The following is a 19,131-nucleotide window of genomic DNA, read 5'->3' on the forward strand; positions in this document are numbered from 1 at the left end:
GTGCGGGTACCAAACTCCAGCAATCCCAGAAGCAGGAGCAGCTCCAGAGTGGGGACATCCCCACACACAAAGCCCCACTCAGCCCCTTCCCACCCCGCAGCTCCCACAGGGATCACCCGCCAGGAGCCCCTCATTCCTGCACAGAGCAGCGCCTCACCGTCCCCCACAGCGGGATGGGAAACAGAGCTTGAAACACAGCAAGCCTATGACCATTCCTTAAGGCAACAGAAGCAAAGACAGGCACTCCTAACAACAAGCTTACATGTGGCACGAGGCATAACGCAATAAAAAATGGGGGGGGGGGGGGGGGGGGGGGGCAGAGGGGTGCATGTTTTGTAGCCTCTGCTCACAATGTTCAAGCATTACAAGCGATCAAGTACACCTTTTGTGTGGGAGTCTTAACTAAGAATATACAAAATATTTCACAGTACTGCAAAGCAAACTTTGTCTATTAAAACAGTAGGAGACACTTACAGATACATTGGATCATTAATGAACCTCTATGACTGGCTAAAAAATTACACTTCTGGTATTACAACAAACATATCATTCATAATCAGTTAAAGGTTAAGGAAAAAAACAACTTCCTAGTTTTGTACTATTTGAAAATACAAGAAGGTGATTGTTTTTCACAGTACTATCAAACAAATGTTTAATTTAAGACCTTCTTCAGGAGAGATGAATCATTCCAATTTTCTGTTTTGCAAAGTTAGATAGACTTACAGGCCCTCTATTTTTCACACACTTGCCAAAGCTGTGAATAAAAACCAGTAAAAATTCATAGGAGGGCTGAATATTAAATAATTTTAAGTACCACTAAGAACTAGCTGCCTCTCAGCAGAATTTCTGGTAACACAGACAGAAGGCGCAGGCCCAGCCCAAGAGCAGGCTTTCCACAAGTTCGGCAAAAATGAGATATTACGGTCAGCAGAGACCTTTCCGATCTCAGCTTTCAGAGAGAATAACAATTTGCAAATACTGTTGAAGGGTTAGCACACAGCACTGCAAAATGGTAATGTTACTGAAACACTACTTTGCTGTCTGAATTTTTATGGGGAACAGCAATAAAAGGATTAACTTCCACAGAGCCACAGCTGAGCAATCTAATCTCTACCTTTATGGCAGAGACACCAGCTTTTTAGGTATTTAGGGCAGGCTGTGGACATTAGTTTGTTATCTGACAAATTTACAGGCTTTTTGATACTCCATAAATATTGTGCCAGCTTATCGTTTATGTACAGTTAACACCAAACACTTTGAAAGGGCTTTTGCAAGTCAGCAGGATCAGATTTATAGTGAAATAATGTGTGTATCCCAATTTGCAATCCCTAATTAAGCCTGCATTTGTTTCCCAGGAAAGCCCAGGTGCCGACAGCCTAGTTTCATTTGCTATGTCTTCTGTATTTTTCCAGATTTTTCTATTTCATGGATAGTGGTAACTCACCACAGTTCATATTTTCTTCCACAAAAAGCTTTTAACCTCAGATTCAGCTGGCCACAGAATGAGTATGCCAAAGGACCTTTAATTAGCAGAGAAGCATGCATATGAAAAATGTGCTCCCAAACTATGAAAAGAAACATGCACTGTCTTTGCTCAGAGGTATACTGTGAAATCGCTGTGTCTTAATTTGCATCACAGCCAGCTGGCTCAAGATACTGGAGCAGAAGATGGGGAAGAGGTTCAGAGACTATCATCACGCTCTATTAGTAAATATTTACTATTACAAATGGACTGCCACCTTCCAGCATAGTTTCATCTACTTTATAACAGAATTGCTCTTTGTGAGACCAAATCTCACATCTCCTTATCTGAAAGCCACCTAGATCATCATCATAACAGCTATGCCAGGCTATCATGCGAAAGCACAGCAATCATCAGGGTCATCGCACAGCACTGCAGGTAGCAACCTTATGATGTTCCTTTCCCCCCACCTCTGAATTACAAATACTCCTCGCCTCCCCACCCTCCTGATAACATATCTGGGCTCCCCTGTCACATTCTCCAGGAACAGCCCCTACGTGCTCCACTGCCTCAGACAGATGCTGATCTAGTAGTCCCTGTCTCAACTGTGCAGCAGACACAAAGCAGACCTTTAAGAGTATTTTGAAATTACAGCCAGCTATACCTGGAAGAAAAGCAGCATGTTGATCAAGTCACTTAAACACCTCTGTGACTATGCTGGATATTGTTGCAGAGATAACCCTGCCTGGTGCCACAGGAAAGCGAATCGCAGTGAAATGTCTCAGGAGTGAAACAGACAGCAAAGCGCGTGAAGGCCCTGAGGTATCTATTCATACGGTGCTAAATCCACTCTGTATTACTACCCACATAGTAACACTTGCAAGAGTACAGACCTTTTTGCTCCCCGCCACCAAAGGGCTAAAGCCTAACAAAAAGGAGACACCCTGTCCGTCTCAGTGAGACTGATGGCCCTGGCTCTGTTGCTCAGCCTCTCCCACCTTCCCTGCCTCTCTCATAACCCCCATAACCACTGCATCTACCTCGTGTGAATGACAGACCCAGGAAAAAAAAAATTGCCTACAACTGTTTACCACACAGGCTAAAACCCAGTATGGCTTCAGTTATTTGCACTACTACTGACAGTAGTAGTTTTGAACTAGCTCTAGCAGCTACCAGCTGACTGCAAAGCACTTTGTAGCAAGCATATCCAAAACAGAGATCCTTCAAATTTACGGTGCTGAGCATCAGTTCTGCAAAATGGCACAGCACTTGATGGCTGTGCCTCTTCACTACCGGACAGAAAAGGGTCTAGAGGCAGACAGTCTAGAAGCAGATTTTATACAAGAAGTTGCAAAATATCAGTTATTTTCACAGAACTTTGATGAACCAGCCAGTGCATCAGAAAAGCAAGGTTAAATGTAATGCTCCGAAGTTATGATAGACTTCATCTACTTCTCAGCATGCTCAGCGTCCTTTGACAATTGCTCTTGTCATGGAAGAAGAAACAGACTCAGAGACCACTGTGGAGAATACTACAACAGGAGCAATGATTTCTGCAGTTTCTAAGAGCTGCTGTTCCTTGTGCTCATCCTAAAGTTTCCATTCTCCTGCAGAAAGCACAAAGAGAACTGGAGAGCTTGAACAGGTATCTTTTTTTATTGTATAAAAGAAATAATCTGACAATATTTGTACTGCAAAATATCACATCTACAGGTCAGCTAGAGCACATTAAGACTGAATATTCATGATAATCAGAATTTATTGGGATAACAGTGTCAAAAAACGATTTAATGTCCATAAGACCATAATACAGCAGGAAAAAGAACTCACAGAACATTTCAGATTTTACACCTGAAGACTGAGTTGACTTGATGGCGATGAGTCCCTGCAACACGGGCAGCATATACTTTTGTACAGTTTGGGAAAAGTACTATTGCAAAGATTTATATTTCAAATTGTGCTTCTATATTGAAAAAGATCCTAGAATTAGACTCTTACTATTTCTCTCTTTTGTCAGTAAAGATTTGTCTGCCCAATTAGATTTCTTATGTGCTTATAAATTTCTAGGTGTTTCATTTAGCATACGCTTTCACACCCCATGAAAGGGTCTGCCTGTTACAAGAATGGACTTGCTATCACCCTCATTCTCAGCACAGAGAACAGCGCATCAGGAAAGGACAAAACCACAGGTATCACCTGGATATTACAACAGCCTGACTGCCAAAGCTAAACTTCCAAAGCTCCTGTTCAACTTCATGCAAAGTGTGGGGGGAGCCTGCTCCGCCTCCAGAAAAACGAGTTCAGGAAGACAATAGGCATCTTCTGAAATTCCACTGCCTTCAGTGCAAGGTAGGCACGTGTGGTGGGTCAGGCCAGAGTAGCCTTTGCACAAGCCTGTTCCCACGCATGAGTTATCTCACATCGCCTGCAGACAAGTGCTGTAAAATGCACATCTCTCCCAGGGCAGGGTTTCAACACTCCCAATCAAAGGAAATACCAATCCCAGAAACCACCCCACTCTCCAGCTGCTCAAAATAAATAAAAAGATCTTGAAGAAGCCATTACATCTCTGAACGTCATTGATTCACCCTGCACGTCCTTTTAAAAAAAAAAAACAAGAACAAAACCAAGTTAATAAGGGACATATATAGGAACTTAAGGAAACAAGGAATTTTCAGCCATGATTTTCAAAAGATTTTCTGAAACTTTTATGAAAGAAAAAAAAAAAAGAACTTACTACTTCTCAAAATATGCAATTTCACACTTCCCATTATGCACACACACACACTCAGAGACCTCCTATCTCACCAGCCCAGGTCAATCAGTTTACCATGTTAATGTTAGAAGGTGTCTGTAGCATACCCCTAGGTAGAATTAAGACTTGCTAGTCTTGTCTTGTAGCAACAAAATCATGTTTTTCTGTTCTTTCTCAATTATCCTTGCACATCTTCCTTTTCTTCTGATGTTACTTGTAATTAACAGAACAGAAATGGCTAGGTCTCACTCATGTTCAAGCCTCTTCACACTTCAGTAGTAGTGACCTCCCCTCTCCCCTCCCCTCCCCTCCCCTCCCCTCCCCTCCCCTCCCCTCCCCTCCCCTCCCCTCCCCTCCCCTCCCCTCCCCTCCCCTCCCCTCCCCTCCCCTCCCCTCTCCTCTCCCTTCCCTTCCCCTTTCCCTTTCCCTTTCCCTTTCCCTTTCCCTTTCCCTTTCCCTTTCCCTTTCCCTTTCCCTTTCCCTTTCCCTTTCCCTTTCCCTTTCCCTCTCCTTTTCCCCTTCCCTCTCCCTTTCCCTCTCCCTCTCCCTTTCCCTTTCCCTCTCCCTTTCCCTTTCTCTTTCCCTCTCCCTCTCCCTTTCCCTTTCCCTCTCCCTTTCCCTTTCCCTTTCCCTTTCCCCTTCCCTCTCCCTTTCCCTTTCCCCTACCCCTTCCCTCTCCCTCTCACTTTCCCTTTCTTTTTTTCCCTTTCCCTTTCTTCTTTGCCCTTTCCCTTTCGTCTTTGCCCTTTCTCCTTCCCTCTTTCCTGCCCTACCCTATCCTCCTGTTCCGTGTTCCCTATGTTTCAGAGCAGCGATGGGAACCAGCTCTCCCACAGCCGGGCGGGCTGCGGTGCTGGTGGGCGAGAGGCAGCAGGAGGCACATACCTGACACATCTCTCTTCCGCAGAGATGGCAGGGGGTGGCACACAGCTGTGCCTTGAGGGGTCGAGCACCTCCTGCAACGCCACGTGTGGGCTCTGAGCAGCACACCACCTTCACACGGGAGTAACAAAATTGCTAGTTCATTAGATGCTCACAACAACACATGATCTGTGGTCTCCCCATGCCCTTGGTTGTTCAAGCCGAGTCCTCAACACTGAACAATTTAGCCCGTTTATTGCTATGAGACACACGATAATAAACTGGGAACATCTCAGCTTGGCATTTGTGCTGTTTTCTTCATGGAATACAAGTAGTTTTTTCTCTTTCCCTCAGCATGTGGACAGCCCTGTAACTACTGTTCATCCTCTTCTTCCCCAAAGCCTCATGAATCTCAGGATTTAATGAAGGAGTGTAGAGTGAAAGAACAGTGAATGCTTCAAACACAGAAATTGGGCTCACTTGATTTTCTAACCTTGGTCTTTAAAAGAAGCCAATTCCAGTTTTGGTACTGTCTCGTTTTCTTTTAATATGCAGCCAATAAAGGGATTCTAAGAAATAATATTACCAAGTAAGCGTTAACTCTCAGACAAATTTCAGATCTATTTTCCTTTGGTAAGAAGTAGAATACTTTTGATGAAAATTTCTTTGAAAGAAAAAGAAAAAAGGAACTTAAATTTTTATATTACTTTAAAATTCCTAGGGACATGTACACCACACAAAAATGGGAATGATTATGTTCTTTTTTTAATAGGGTAAAATGATATTTGGCATTTTTGTCATCATTTCATTACTATATCTAAATTATGATCATTGATGATAGACTCCAATTATGAGAGTTACAATAACCTAAACACACTGCAGGCTGATATAAAATTCTACCTGGCTATTTAAGAGCTTGTACATGAGTAAGTACTCGAGAAGCAAAACTACTAATAATACAGGAAGTTATCAGAAAAGTTAATAATCACATGACAATTATTTTGAGAGGAAATTAAAAAATTGTACCTGAGCTATTACTATGATTCATGTGAAATACTTGAGCTCTGAGGTAAGTATTAATTAATTTTCCAAGAACAGCACAGGAATGAAGACCAGCAGTTTCATTACAGGCAAAGGTTTTGCCAAAATTATCCATTCAATTACCATTAACCTGAAACCACAGGTACTTCACATGTGTAATTCATCTTTGTACCCTGTGTGGCAAAAAGCTAGCTAGCCAGGCAGAATCCTTGAATAAATGTAATCCATTTTTTTATCAAAGAGTGATGAAGATTTTGCAGGTTGCATTGAAAGGAACTGTGAGACTTTGGACTTGCAGCCGCCTGACTTGGAGAACTGTACAGCTAAAGAACCGTGAGACACGTAGTGACTGAAGGTCCACTACCCAGTCTGACTGTGGTCAGACACCAGCACTACTGTAGCTGTAGTGAGAGCTTTAGGAGAGTCTGCAGAAACAAATACATCGAGATATTGCCTCATGCAGTCTCTGTGTGTGTGTCACCTTATATTAAAGACACTTCAGTGAAGCACTGACCTGTGTGCTGCTGCAGAGCTGCTCTGTAGGAGCATGCTCCCAACTGTATTACACCTCACTTTAAGCCAATACGCCTTAGCTTCTCCAGCTAAAAAGCCATCTTGCAGAAAACATGAGCAGAACATGGACCAGTTCTTGCCTTCCCGAGTCAATGAACAGCATGGCAGAAATGCTCTGCTCTGTGCATCTCCCCACTCAGCCTGGGTAAGGCTGCGCTTTGTAGGCAGACACATCTTTTATTAGATGAGCTCATATGGATAGAAATAACATCACCCCTGTTCTCCTTAGATGATTTTCTATAGCTGATCCATTTTCGTGTTAGCTTTATTTGATACTTCCTTATTGCTGGTTGCAAATCAGAATCATACTGTTTTGCCACAATTATTTTTTTCCCCCAGTGATCCAACACAACACTACATTGCCCAGCTGCATTAGATACAACTGCCAGTGCCTCCAGTTTCATCCAAGGCAGCTCCTGCAAGGCTGTTTTGCACTGTTTGTAGCAGAAACACAAGCCATATTAAAAACTGAACAACACAGAAGAAGCATAACATAGATTATTCTTACAGTGCAGTGTATGTGTTTCTCAGCTTGTGTTCAGTTCATCCAGCGCTCTGATTGCTTAAATGAAAAATGTTGCCATCAATTTCTGTTCGCCTCATCTGCCCCGTTCGGTCTCCCTGGTTGAGACCCAGTTCATGTTCAAAGCATTCCTCCTATATTCAGACTAACTGTATATGTTCTTTTTGTTGAATAATAAAAGCAGCTTGCAGACTTGCTCATGCAGGTACACACATGCAGCCAAAAGTCAGCCTGCCCCAAACTGAGATCTTAATCACGCTATTGTTAGGCACATGGTTGGAAGGGGAAACTCTGCTGTAAACACCTGCTTTGCAGAGACTGAGATTAATTTTAGAAGAATGCCTCTTGTAGAAACAGTTTGAAGGCTACAAAATAACCTGAAAGTCTCAGCCAAAAATATAAGCATGTACCTCCTCCTTTATTCTTTCTTAAGTTGCCACATCACTTTGGGGTTTGTGCATGACTCCCAGGGAAGCAGTTTAATAAATATTTTACACTAGCCAAAAGCTTTCTAATCTGTATCCTAGAATTAACTTCCTAAATAGGGAATTACGTAAATTTCAGAGGTGGTTACTACCCACATCTTTCAGACTGTTCAGGTCCCAGGAACATGCACAGCCAAGGGAGAGTCGAGATTCCACACATATTATTCCGAACACGGCCAGCCACTTTTTGCCTCCCTCAAATTCTTAAGACACCACCACCATCTCTAATTACAAAAACATGAAAGGTGATAAAAGCCTAGATAATGGGACAATTTCCTTCTAATTCGCATTTTGCTTGACTTTCGTCCCTCCAGCGCTATCTCTGTCATGGATCTCAATACCACGAACATGCTTGGCTTGCAGACCCCTGAGCTGTTTTATGTGCCTCCAAAAAAGACACTCCAAAAATGTAACAGTCAGATGCTAGAAAGCGATGAAAAACATTAGCCTCCTCCATGCTGCAGTCCTAGTGAAGAGCAGATGTGGGAAGACCTCATTCCTGTACACTGGAAAGTGAATTTTTTCAAGCTTAACACCTGCGGCTTGCATTTCGCTAGCCTCTTCCTGAACAAAAACCGTAACAGTATGAGGCACGTGAAAAGATTTCAAATTCTTTTTTTCTATTCGGAAAAAAAATATTACTGTACAATCCTCATTTACATTTTTTCTTCAGGAGCAAAGGTTCTCGGTTACTGTTTGCATAAATAGAAAATTCACCTGCCATTTCCTTAACAATGACATGGAGAGCCACATTCACTTTTTGAAACAGGTCTTAGGGTATTTAACTAGGGAACTGTCACTGGGGACAATTATTTATGGAGATCTACGTTTACATTATATCTGTTCAACATTCCACACTTAAAAAAAAAAAAAAAAGTATTACTTTAACACCCATTTAACAGGTCAAACGAGTTTTAACCAAAGTTGAGACTGTCCTTTGAATATAAATTAGAGTATGCTGTAAGAAATGGATACATTAACTTTGAGATCTTGGAACTACCAGTTTTACTTTGAAAATGGGTTCTCCAAGTGACTGCTAAATTCTTCAACATTTTCTTCCCCATGTCTAGGCTGCTTATGGTGCTGCTCACTGGAAAAAGCACTGGGCATATACCCCAGCTGTAAGAAATGTCCTGTAGCTAGGAACACGACTTTTAACAGACAGCTCAGACCTATGATAGATCATGGCAATCCTTAAGACTATGTATTTTCTTTCTTCTGTTTGCATGACGTCCTCATTACAGGCAATGAAACCACATTTATAATTATGAACCAAATCCAATTCTAAATTTTGGGTTTCTTTTTTAAATGCAAGCCACATGCACTGTAACACACCATTTCTGACTGCAACACATGACTCCGCAATTATACCACAGAAAGGAAGAAAACAGGGAAGCCTTCCACATAACGCAGCACTTTCCAGTGCAGTGTGTGTTGTGGTGTTCATGAGAGCATTGCAGGAGCTTCCTTCCAAAATATATAGTATCTAGTTTGCTCAGCAAAACAAAAGATAAGCAATTTAAGTATTTGTTGTTGATTCCTTTATTCCATTACCTATCTAAGTAACGGATCTAATTAACACATTGTCTATCTGCATTTATCAGTTTCAGCTCTATAGGAAGGTGCAGCAATAGCTTTTCCCTGTTTTTTCTCAAAACAAAATGACTGCACATCCCCTTGATGTTCCAGGAGGTACCGCAACTTCAGGTTTTGGACATTAGAAAAGGTTGATTGATTTTAAAAGAATAACCACAGTCCTCTTCTCACAAATGTCCATCACAGAACATGCAGCTTCTTCAGTTACTGGCGATGTGCCCACCTTCCCAGCAACCTCAGCCCTGAACACAGCAACAGCATTCCTCAGAAATGAAGGTATATGCAAGAGTCACGGGATTAAACCAATTTCATCCTCCAGTTAATACACAACTGCTAATGACAGTCAAATTAGTAATTTGAATATTATTCTGAAAATACCTACAAGTTTAACATTGCATTAGAAAGTTGAGTACGCTTACATCTTCAGGACAGTATTACACATCATGCCTCTGGTGGAATTTAAGCTCCTGCAAGCAACCAACACAAAACCTACTTACCACCTCAGCAGCACGTACAGGGTATTTTAGGCTGATTTCCTGAAGAGCTGTTGCATTTCTCCTTGAAATAACAACTTTTGACTTTTAGTCTTGTGTAGGAAGTTTCACTTCAAATGAAAAATTCTGTACTGAAGTCAACGTATACAAGCCCAGTCATGTTTTGGATAACGTCAAAACTACCTGTAATTAAACCTGCAAGACTTTGGGCTGAATTACAAGTATTTTTCATTTTGTTAAGAAAAAAACTCCTTCATGACCACAGTATCAGTGTCAGCACCTTATCAGCTCTCAGCTTCTCACAGCTCTGTCGCAATAATGTCTTGCAGTAAAGACACGCTCAGAAGAAATGACAGAAATGCAAGCCTGAAAGATCAACATCCTGATAAAGGTTTTACATTCATGTTCCCTGACGCTCATTTGTGCCATATACATTTTCCACCAGGCCGTAGCTTGGTCTATTACACCAAATTTGTCACTTTGGTCATTCCTGCTTCTCACACTAGCACAATACGTGGGGTTTGAAAACAGCATACATTTAACACAAAAGAAAATCTCATGTTCCAGACTTTCTTTTTTGATCTTATTTAGAATGCATGTTTATACTGGATTTTGACTTTTTTTTTTTCCTTCCTCCCTCCATTTTTTAAACAAAGCATTACATTCACACTGCTAGGCCTACCAGCCTACCAGTCTCACTTTAGTCACTGCGGGAGGATTATCGAACGAGAACACAACAATCACTGGCAAGCAAAGAGCATTAAGCAGCTGATTTCTATTTGTATCTTTGTGGAGATACCTATCTCCATCTTTTTAACCACTACTCGTTTACACTCCTTTAATGGCTGTTCAAGATACCAAGACATCTTAGGCACTATTTCATTAAGACCGGCAGTATTCTCCAAAACTTGAGAAATGACAGCTATATTTCTTGACCCAGAAGAACCATAGGTATGCATCAATGACTGCTGTCACATGGAGCCTACTGCACTCCTTCGGTGCCGTATTTCGGTAATCAGCTAACACAGGTTCAGAATGTGTCATAGATGGTTGACAGGGAAGAGGCAGAGTTTGCTTTCTGGTGTCAGTGGTGCAAGGTCACAGAGGGGGCTGCAGAATAAAACCAGTCTCTACTGCAGAGTTTTGTCTTGTGTGCCAACACGATAATGGTTTACTTTGAAAAAGCTTTCCACTTTGAAAATGTAAAGTGGTTCTAATAATCCCAAAGTAAGAGCTATGCCAGGCAATAAGCCATACCATGCCATGTGTTAAGCTGTTGGATGTGTCACCATGGATTCAGGACTCCCAGATCTAGAGGGATTGCCCAAGTTTCTTTCTGACATCTTCACTGACTGTACTTTCTCTTTTCTACTTTCTCTTTTCTTTTACTTGGTTTTGGTTCAGGTTATATTGTGTTGGCTGACCAGCTCTGCCAGAGGGAAGGTTACCTAAGACTGGAGGCCAAGTCCATTTGGCAAGACATAAAGTGAGCAACTAGTGCCATCCACGAAATGCACTAAAAGATTTATATTCAAACTAGGAAAGGCAGAAATCTGATTTAATAATTACTCAGCCAGAACCATTCGAAGCCAGCAGCTACCCAAAAAGGAAAACAAACAATGCAGCGGGAATGAAATGAAAACTAGAAAACAAGAAAGGTGATCAGGTGCCTATCTCCATTCAATAAAATAACTTGTTTTTCTTTTCCGTTTAAGTATCAGTAGGAAATCTGTCCATCTTAGAGCTATCAAATTTAAACTCACTAAATAAAAGCAAAAGAAAAATAACTTTACAGGGATAGCTGTGGAGTTGGATGTAGTCTCTTTCCCTCCACCTCACCTAAGCACTGACTTCCATTTTGTGTCAATGAATGCAATTAATACCTAGTATGACCAAAATTAAATTTCTGCAGTTCAGAATGCATATCAATTGCCTTAGCTTATATGACTTTCAATGTAGAGTAGCCCTATACTAAGGCTATATGTATGCCCACGTGCAGTTCTGGTCAGCTCAGACCGCTCAGAAAAGAGATTACTTTCCAAGGCCCACATGCTGTATAGAAAGCTATTTATATAGAACTCTTACAGTCACTCCTTCAGTTTAAAGAGCTTTCAGCCCATTTATTCTAACCAAAGAAGGCAGGCAGACATCAATATAAAGTATAATTGATTAATCCTATTTCAGGATTAAAATGAGAGAAGTCTACCAAAGCAATGAAGACTTGAGAAATATGGGAAATGGGCTCTCATTTCTCAAGACAGAGCCAGAAATAAAAAGAAAAATATCACTAGCAAGGTTCTGTTAGCTCTTTCAGCACTAATGCCTGTCAGCAGTACCCCATATTTCAAACCAGCACTGGGGTCCCATTTTGCTGTCCCCCATATTAGCACATAGAATTAAAGAATCATTCAGGTTGGAAAAGACCTTTAAGATCATCCAGTCACACGTGGAATCTATCCATGCCACAGTACATTCACATTCTAGAAGAGGAGGGTATAAATGCATTTTAATGCTGTTAACAGAGCACGGCTACCAAGACTCCTGACAATAACTGGCTTTTCCAGAGGGTTTGTTTTGTAATCAGTTCTCCTGGCCAGTGAGGTAGCAATGGTCAGACCCAGCAGCACGTCCGTCTGGGGGTTTTCCCCCTGCCTGCACTAGCAGGTTAGCCGGTGGGGCAGGTCGCCTGCATTCCCCCACGGCATCTCACCAGGGAATGAGAAGCAAGTACGTGCCTCAGCCCCCCTGCCTCGGCTCTGGCTCCCGGGGACTGGCAGTTCATTTGCCTGGGGGGTGGGGAGAGGGAGCTGCACGTCATGAACTTTAAGATGTTGGCTGTCACGAGCCAAGAGACATTCAGCCCTGCAGAAATCATGTACACAGTTCTGCTCACTGCAGTTTTCTGGGTAATCCCCCCCACATGCACAGGTTGACCACCAAACTCACAAGTGCCAAGCAAGGGGCCAGGTCTAAACATGCCAGTGTAAAGCCTCATACCCATACGTGGAAATACCACTTTCAAAGGTCTCAGGCTATTTCAGAAAATGCTAAGGGAGGCAGTACCAAGAAATAAGTCTCAAGAAACACATAACTACTTTAAGAGTATTCGCAACCCCAGATCTTCATTTAAGTCTCTCACCTACCACAGTCTCTTACTTTCCTGTACTACTACTATTTTTAATCACAGGTAACTGGGTAAGCAATACCACAGTTAAGTTTATTCTCTGGTTTACACATAAAACAGAATAAAAAACTTTTTTCCATAATTGGCCGGTTTCACTGCCCCCTTTCATTTCAGCAATTCTTCACTATAAAAGGGCAAGTCTTCTATTTAAGCATTTATTATCTTTTTGCAAAGGAATGATTAAAAAAAAGGTTTCTTATCAAAGTCTATTATGTGTGAATATATGGGGCTAAAAAGACTGGTCCTTTCATGCTGTTGCCAGTGACTGCAAACTTCCGTCATGTCACACACTTCTCCTGACAGAATCGAACACAAGCCACTTCATTCAAACACAGAAGGAATTATTCCCTTTATTCAGGACAACCTAGACAAATAATGAAAAACTACCATCACACTTACATTTTGTCATACCCTGCCATTCACACTTAGCTTCATGTGTGAAGCCTGTCCCAGCTCTGCATCTTCCTGCAAATCTAAAGAACCAGCCTCATATCCCTAAAACCACAACATGCCCATTTGGAGCAGGAGTCACCTTTTCAAGGGGAAATTGCCATCTCAGAGCAGTGAGACAATACCCCTTGGTTTAAGCTTTTGGGAGCTGTCAATAGTACAAAGCATATCGTGGTAAAAATGACAGATGAGATATTCCCTTCCCAAGCCCGAAGGCAGACACATACTGCTGCAATAACACTGTTAACAAAGTGCAAAATGATGAGACTCTCTCTCTCCCTGTTTCCAGGGGTCCACAGCAGTCTGGGGTCTGGGGAGACAAGGGCCCCAAACCTGCTCAGTCTCTTCCAGTCACTGTTGTGTGGAAGGCCACCTCACCTGCAGCCCAACTCCACCGTCTGCAAAATGGGACAGTATCATTTCGCATCCTCGCCAAAGCTCAGCCTGATGCCAACAGGTGCTATAAAGGAGATACTTCTCCTCATTTCAAAAAGCAAACTTATTCGTATGACTTCTTACCCCAAATCTGTTACAGAAGGCTGTTTTTCTGCATATTGGCACTGTACTGAATTGTATCAGACATACTGGAATAGCCTAACGAGCAAGTCACTCATCTAGATTGTACGGTACTGTGCTAATATTGTAATATGGACCCATAAAGCATCTCTGAACATTTTCAGGTATTGCTGAAAGCTCCTTCTGGAACCAAGCTCCTTTGCTTTTATGCCTCTAGGCTGAGAACATCTGTACATGGACATTTTGATTTATAGTTCCAAATATGCACATTTCACTCAGTTTTGGTTCACTTGAGAAGGATTTTTTCTCAAGCTAAGAAAGCTCAGGTGTATCCAGCTGGATAAAGATGAAGCTACTGCTTGGCAGCCATTTAGTGCTTTATTAAAGACAGATGTAAGAATACAAAGCGATTTTGCTTAAATAGAACTTTTAAATGCTTAAAAAACTACGATAAACCCCTTTTAACCTGCTTTCATTAGGTTTTCAGGTGTTGGACTGAAATGTCATCGTCAGTGCTATGTTTAATCTATGTTTATTAATTAGATGCAAGTCTTTGTTAAAACAGCATCCATTTTAGGAGTAATTATTCAAATGTGAACAGATCCAAGAGAAAGCTCTAAATGGGTTCACTACCTTTCCAAGACCTTTTTAAAGTTCACACAAGTCTGAAAATTCTGAGTTATATTTGTCACGTCCTGCAGAAGCTGCCTTTCCTACCTGTGGATCTGAGCTGCAGCAACTCCATTATCACAGTCACAGAAAGTAATGAAAATTAGAAGTGTCTTCCTTTAATGTGTGACTAAATATCAACTAGATGTAGCAGCACGGCACTACCGGAGATGATGCTCAACAGAGCAGGAACAAAAGGATCATCTGCAAGGAAGAGCAGGAATTAGGCATTTGAGGGGTGACAAGTTTCAGTAAATTCCCCTCTGTAGCAGCATTTTCACACTGTCTACTCAAACTAGTCTGTATTCTGGAGTTTCAGAAGCCTTGATAAGTAAATTAAGACCAGCAGAGCAAACCTGGCTAGGTAAATAATATCAGGGGAATGAAGAACAGCTGTGTAGGTCTCAGTACTGGCACCGAGGGGCAAGTGGCTACGAAGTTGTAGACTGCACTGCGGGCTCGAAGTCACAGGCTAAATTTGTGAACTTCTAACTTTGTACCCATTTACTCTGATGTTATTTTTTTTTTAATATTTTGATGTAATTGTTTTTTTCATTATAAGTAGACAAAGGGCATACACACGTTGCTGCACAGACTTCTGCTTCCACGCAGGTTACATCGTGGCAATTATGTAAACATGAGGCTTTTGAAAAAATCTCATGTCAGTATCTGTTGAGCAGGTTCACCACCTATTTTGTAGTCACTGGTTGGAAACTAAATTTATCTTAAAAGCAAAAAAAGTTTTTGGATTAATTTCAAAAATAAGCACAAGTTCCATGTCAAAAGTTCAAATAACTGTCAAAGAGGAAAAAAAAAAGAATATTTTAAGCTCATAGAAAACTGCTTTCATTATCATATCTGTCAGAGACCAGTCAGGAAAAATGTTATGTGTGCAAAATGATCTTAAAGTTCCTAGCCTGAGAAAGAAGTGAGGCTAAATTAACTAAATAATATGGGATCATAACCATATGACACTCAGTTTCAAATTAATTCAGTTTCTATGAACTCCTGTATTTTATCATAACTTTAGAGTACTTGGAATATTTTTTAAAGCATCAGCTCTAGTATTTATTACAAAAATAATCTAAGATTTCATTCCTAATCCTCATTTTAGCATGAAAAGTCCTGAAAGAGTCCTAAATCCAGAAGGCATTTTTTGTCTCATGGTTTCTTCCAACATCATTAATTTTAAATGCTTAAGGCTGGGAACACTGCGCACTTGCAAAGAGAGAAAGGTATCTGAAACATTCATTTAAAAAATGAATATCAATTTATTTCAGTCATTCATACCTGTTAGCCTGGTATTCAGTTAAATTAAAAAACCACAAGAGTCCTTTAATTTTTTTTTTAAATTTGTGGGAGTGTTTCTCCTTAGCATGTTTTATTCTGACAAGTTAACCTTACATATTCAGAAATCAAGACATCTAGCACCATGTGAAATAAATCTGATACAGGAGTGTACAATAAGGCCACAAGGAGGACAGAAGAATTGTGGATAGAAAAGAACAGTCTCTAGCAACTGGTACGTTATGAGTGCAGAGCCTGCCAAAATCAGTACAGACAGAGGAAGGAGGCACTCCCAACAATTCTTTGATTTCAAACCTACACGGAGAATCCAAAATTGCCCTAAAAAAAATAATTAACTTTAAAATGAAAAAGTCAAGAACAATTTCATTGTCTACAAGCTAACTAAAGTGCATCACTGCAAGATGATCTATGCTATTAGCTCTCCATCGACTAAGCTTCTGGAGTGTTTTGACATGAATTCCTTTCCTCATTTGCACTTAACTGGTATTTTTGGTGCTCTGAGTGGTTTTCCAGCTGAAGCACTATAACAATAATTTGATTTTTTTAAAATGTTATTTATAGCATAGAATTAATCCACAAATGAAACCATGGGAATTTGAAATTGGCTGCCTGTTAAGCCATTTCAACTGTTTTGCCTGGATGGTTTTGGCCATTTTTTTTTCCTATCTCATTCCTATTTTTAGTGACTGGCAAATAACTATTTGCTCTCAGGCTAGATTAAAATAAAAGTGGCTCTGAAATTTGTTTGGTGTAATGTGGTGATATATCTGCTATGCCAAGTAATTCATACACAAAACAATGTGAAAATTCAGTATTGCTGAAGAGATTCCTTCATTAATTTTTAGTTCCAATTTCTATTTTCATGAGTTATATTTTCAAAATTAAGTGCTGTTGAGAGTTCTTCCTTATAAGCTTTCCCTCAAAGATAACTACAGATAACAGTGCAAAGCAACAACTCAGGCTTTACAAAATGCCATCATCATTAAGAATAATTTTGCAGTTTCACTCAAAGAACTACAAAGGAATGTTAAGGAATGCTAAACAAAAGTTAATCTGCAATGACCACCTGTAATTTGGTACTTTCAAATAAGTATTAAAATACTACATTTTATATTTAGGAGAGTGAAATTTAGCCGGGATCTTTGATCACATCCCTAGCATTTGCCAGTACAATTCTCTTTCAATAAAAAATAAGAAGAAAGACAGAAAGGCTCCAGCACTGTTTGCTAGCCCTATGAATGAAGTCAGGAGCTGGATCAAAGAATTCTGAACCAGAGGCCCTGAAGCCAGTTGGCTTTACTGAACCTCACATTCAACAATTTTTTTTTTTTTTCCAAAATCAAGTGGTTTATATGCAGCCCAAATGTATGAAATCTACAGTTACTCAAACATGATCCTCAGTTACCAGAAATACGCTCATACTAGCAAGCAGCAGCTGGAAAACATTAGTATCAACGGTAAACCTGGATGGATATCAATATCTGTGAGCTAATAGCCAGAGAAAAGAACTATTACAGTTGCACATGGCCACCTGCCTGTACAGCCTGAAAGTTATTAACTCTCTTCTCAACGGAGTGTCCCCCTCCTCAGACTGCATTAATCACTTTAAAACATTGTTTAGAAGGTTACTGAAAGCATATTCTTTGCATTTGCAAGGTGCAATGCCATTTCCCAACTGTAAATTGCTGAGACTGACAGCCTCTCCAGACGAGCCCCTCAGCGCAATGCTGTGGAGCAGAACGTACCACCGGGCTTATGAAGATTTGGCACGTGTGATTAAGCATATGGAACAAAAGTCTTAATGCTCAGCTGCAAAAACACGGGACACGTAATTAAATATTTCACTACAGCAGGAAGAAATTAAAAGCCCAACTATCCATTAGCACTTTACCTCTATCTTGGACTAATGTCTAAGAAAACATGAAGTCCTGTCTTCCCTCATGTGACATTATCAAGCAGTTGACGGTTCTGTTAACTAATGGACAGGAGAAGAGAGCAACAAGAAAGCAACTTTGTGCATGTATACATTCTTGTGTTAAAGAGAGATTAGACCACGACTACAATTAAATTTACCAGGAAACAAAGTACAGATCTTGTAAAAAGATAATGATATCTGAGAAAAGGGTATTCTTTCCCCTTATTTGGTACTGGAAAGGTACAGAGGAAAAAAAGAAAAAAGAAACAAGAATAAATGTCACTCTATGTTCCCATTCAGTTGTGGGGACTTCATTGGGCCTGTCAGCCTGTGCTTATTTCCAATCAATGATTATCCACAGAAAATGGGAATGCATCACAGAGCTGTTTATTTTCCATTTAACACCCCACCTGGAAAGATCAGCAATCTTGCAGCTCTGAAAGGCCCTGTGCTCCATTGCTGATCTTGCTAAGATTTGTGAGACGACCAGCACTCAAGGAAGGGCGCGATGCAGATTTACAGGCACTGTGGTCAGAACAACCAGTCACAGCCTGAAACATTAATATCGAGGTGAAGACACTTCCACAGAATTATTGTATCAACACTTCCAAGCTGTACCTTTGTTCTTGAAGCATGATATGGCAGGAAGGTTTCTGTAGCGCTAGCAAGACTTGCTCTCCGATCAGAGACTAGCATAAATTTGGTACAATAGGTTCATGGAAGTTATTATGCCTGTCCACCTAAATCCTCCCAAAATGTAAATTTTCACCTTGACTTTAACGCAAAAAGAAAAAAAAAAAAGAAAAAAAGTAAAAAAAGTAAAAAAAAGTAAAAAAACCCCAAGCAATCCTACCATCTTTTTCCCCTGAGATGCTACACGATTTTGCACCTCCGCTGTACATAACTATTCGGTACCACTGGATCACAGCATGTAGCAGACCCAGGAGCCTGAACAACCTGTACTTCCCAATACCATTCCATGGAAAAGGGGCATAAAAATTGTTAAATAGTTCTTTCATTCTAGGCTATGTTTTAATTCTTTTCTACAGTGGTGGTTTAGATCTCAAAAATATTAAAGCATTAGGGAACCAATCTGGACATTACAAGCATAGTTGCCAAGAAAAGCTCATGTATAGAATCTGAGAGTTTAAGTACCAAGGAAAGTTGAAACACAGACTTAAATAAGACCACTAGCCAGAACATGAGCTACTGAAGTGTGAGTAATTATCGTGATTCAGTAAATTAAGTTACTCACTGCCATTGTCCATACTGAACACAGTCTAACAGCAAATGTGTAAC

The 19,131-nt window shown here is 40.6% G+C and overlaps 1 protein-coding gene and 1 long non-coding RNA gene across 5 annotated transcripts in view; one reads left to right on the forward strand and one right to left on the reverse strand.

The window, feature by feature from the left end:
• The window catches only part of BASP1 (brain abundant membrane attached signal protein 1), a 52,422-nt gene that overhangs the window by 2,279 nt on the left and 31,012 nt on the right, over window positions 1–19,131 (reverse strand). Inside the window, exon 1 of one of the 4 annotated variants that reach the window (XM_055798396.1) lies at window positions 9,794–9,814. The exons of 2 other annotated variants lie outside the window; for them this stretch is intronic. The gene's annotated coding sequence lies outside the window, so the exon portion shown is untranslated. Of the gene's footprint in view, window positions 1–4,324; window positions 4,347–9,793; window positions 9,815–19,131 lie in introns of those variants that run through there. One more of the 4 variants, XM_055798395.1, reaches the window with a different exon arrangement.
• LOC129784002 (uncharacterized) lies at window positions 2,773–4,194 on the forward strand. The gene is made up of 2 exons (XR_008746246.1): window positions 2,773–3,107; window positions 3,530–4,194. It is a non-coding gene; the product is annotated as an uncharacterized LOC129784002 (long non-coding RNA).

The sequence above is a fragment of the Falco peregrinus genome, chromosome 3 (genome assembly GCF_023634155.1).
Source record: "Falco peregrinus isolate bFalPer1 chromosome 3, bFalPer1.pri, whole genome shotgun sequence".
Taxonomy (NCBI): Eukaryota; Metazoa; Chordata; class Aves; order Falconiformes; family Falconidae; genus Falco; species Falco peregrinus.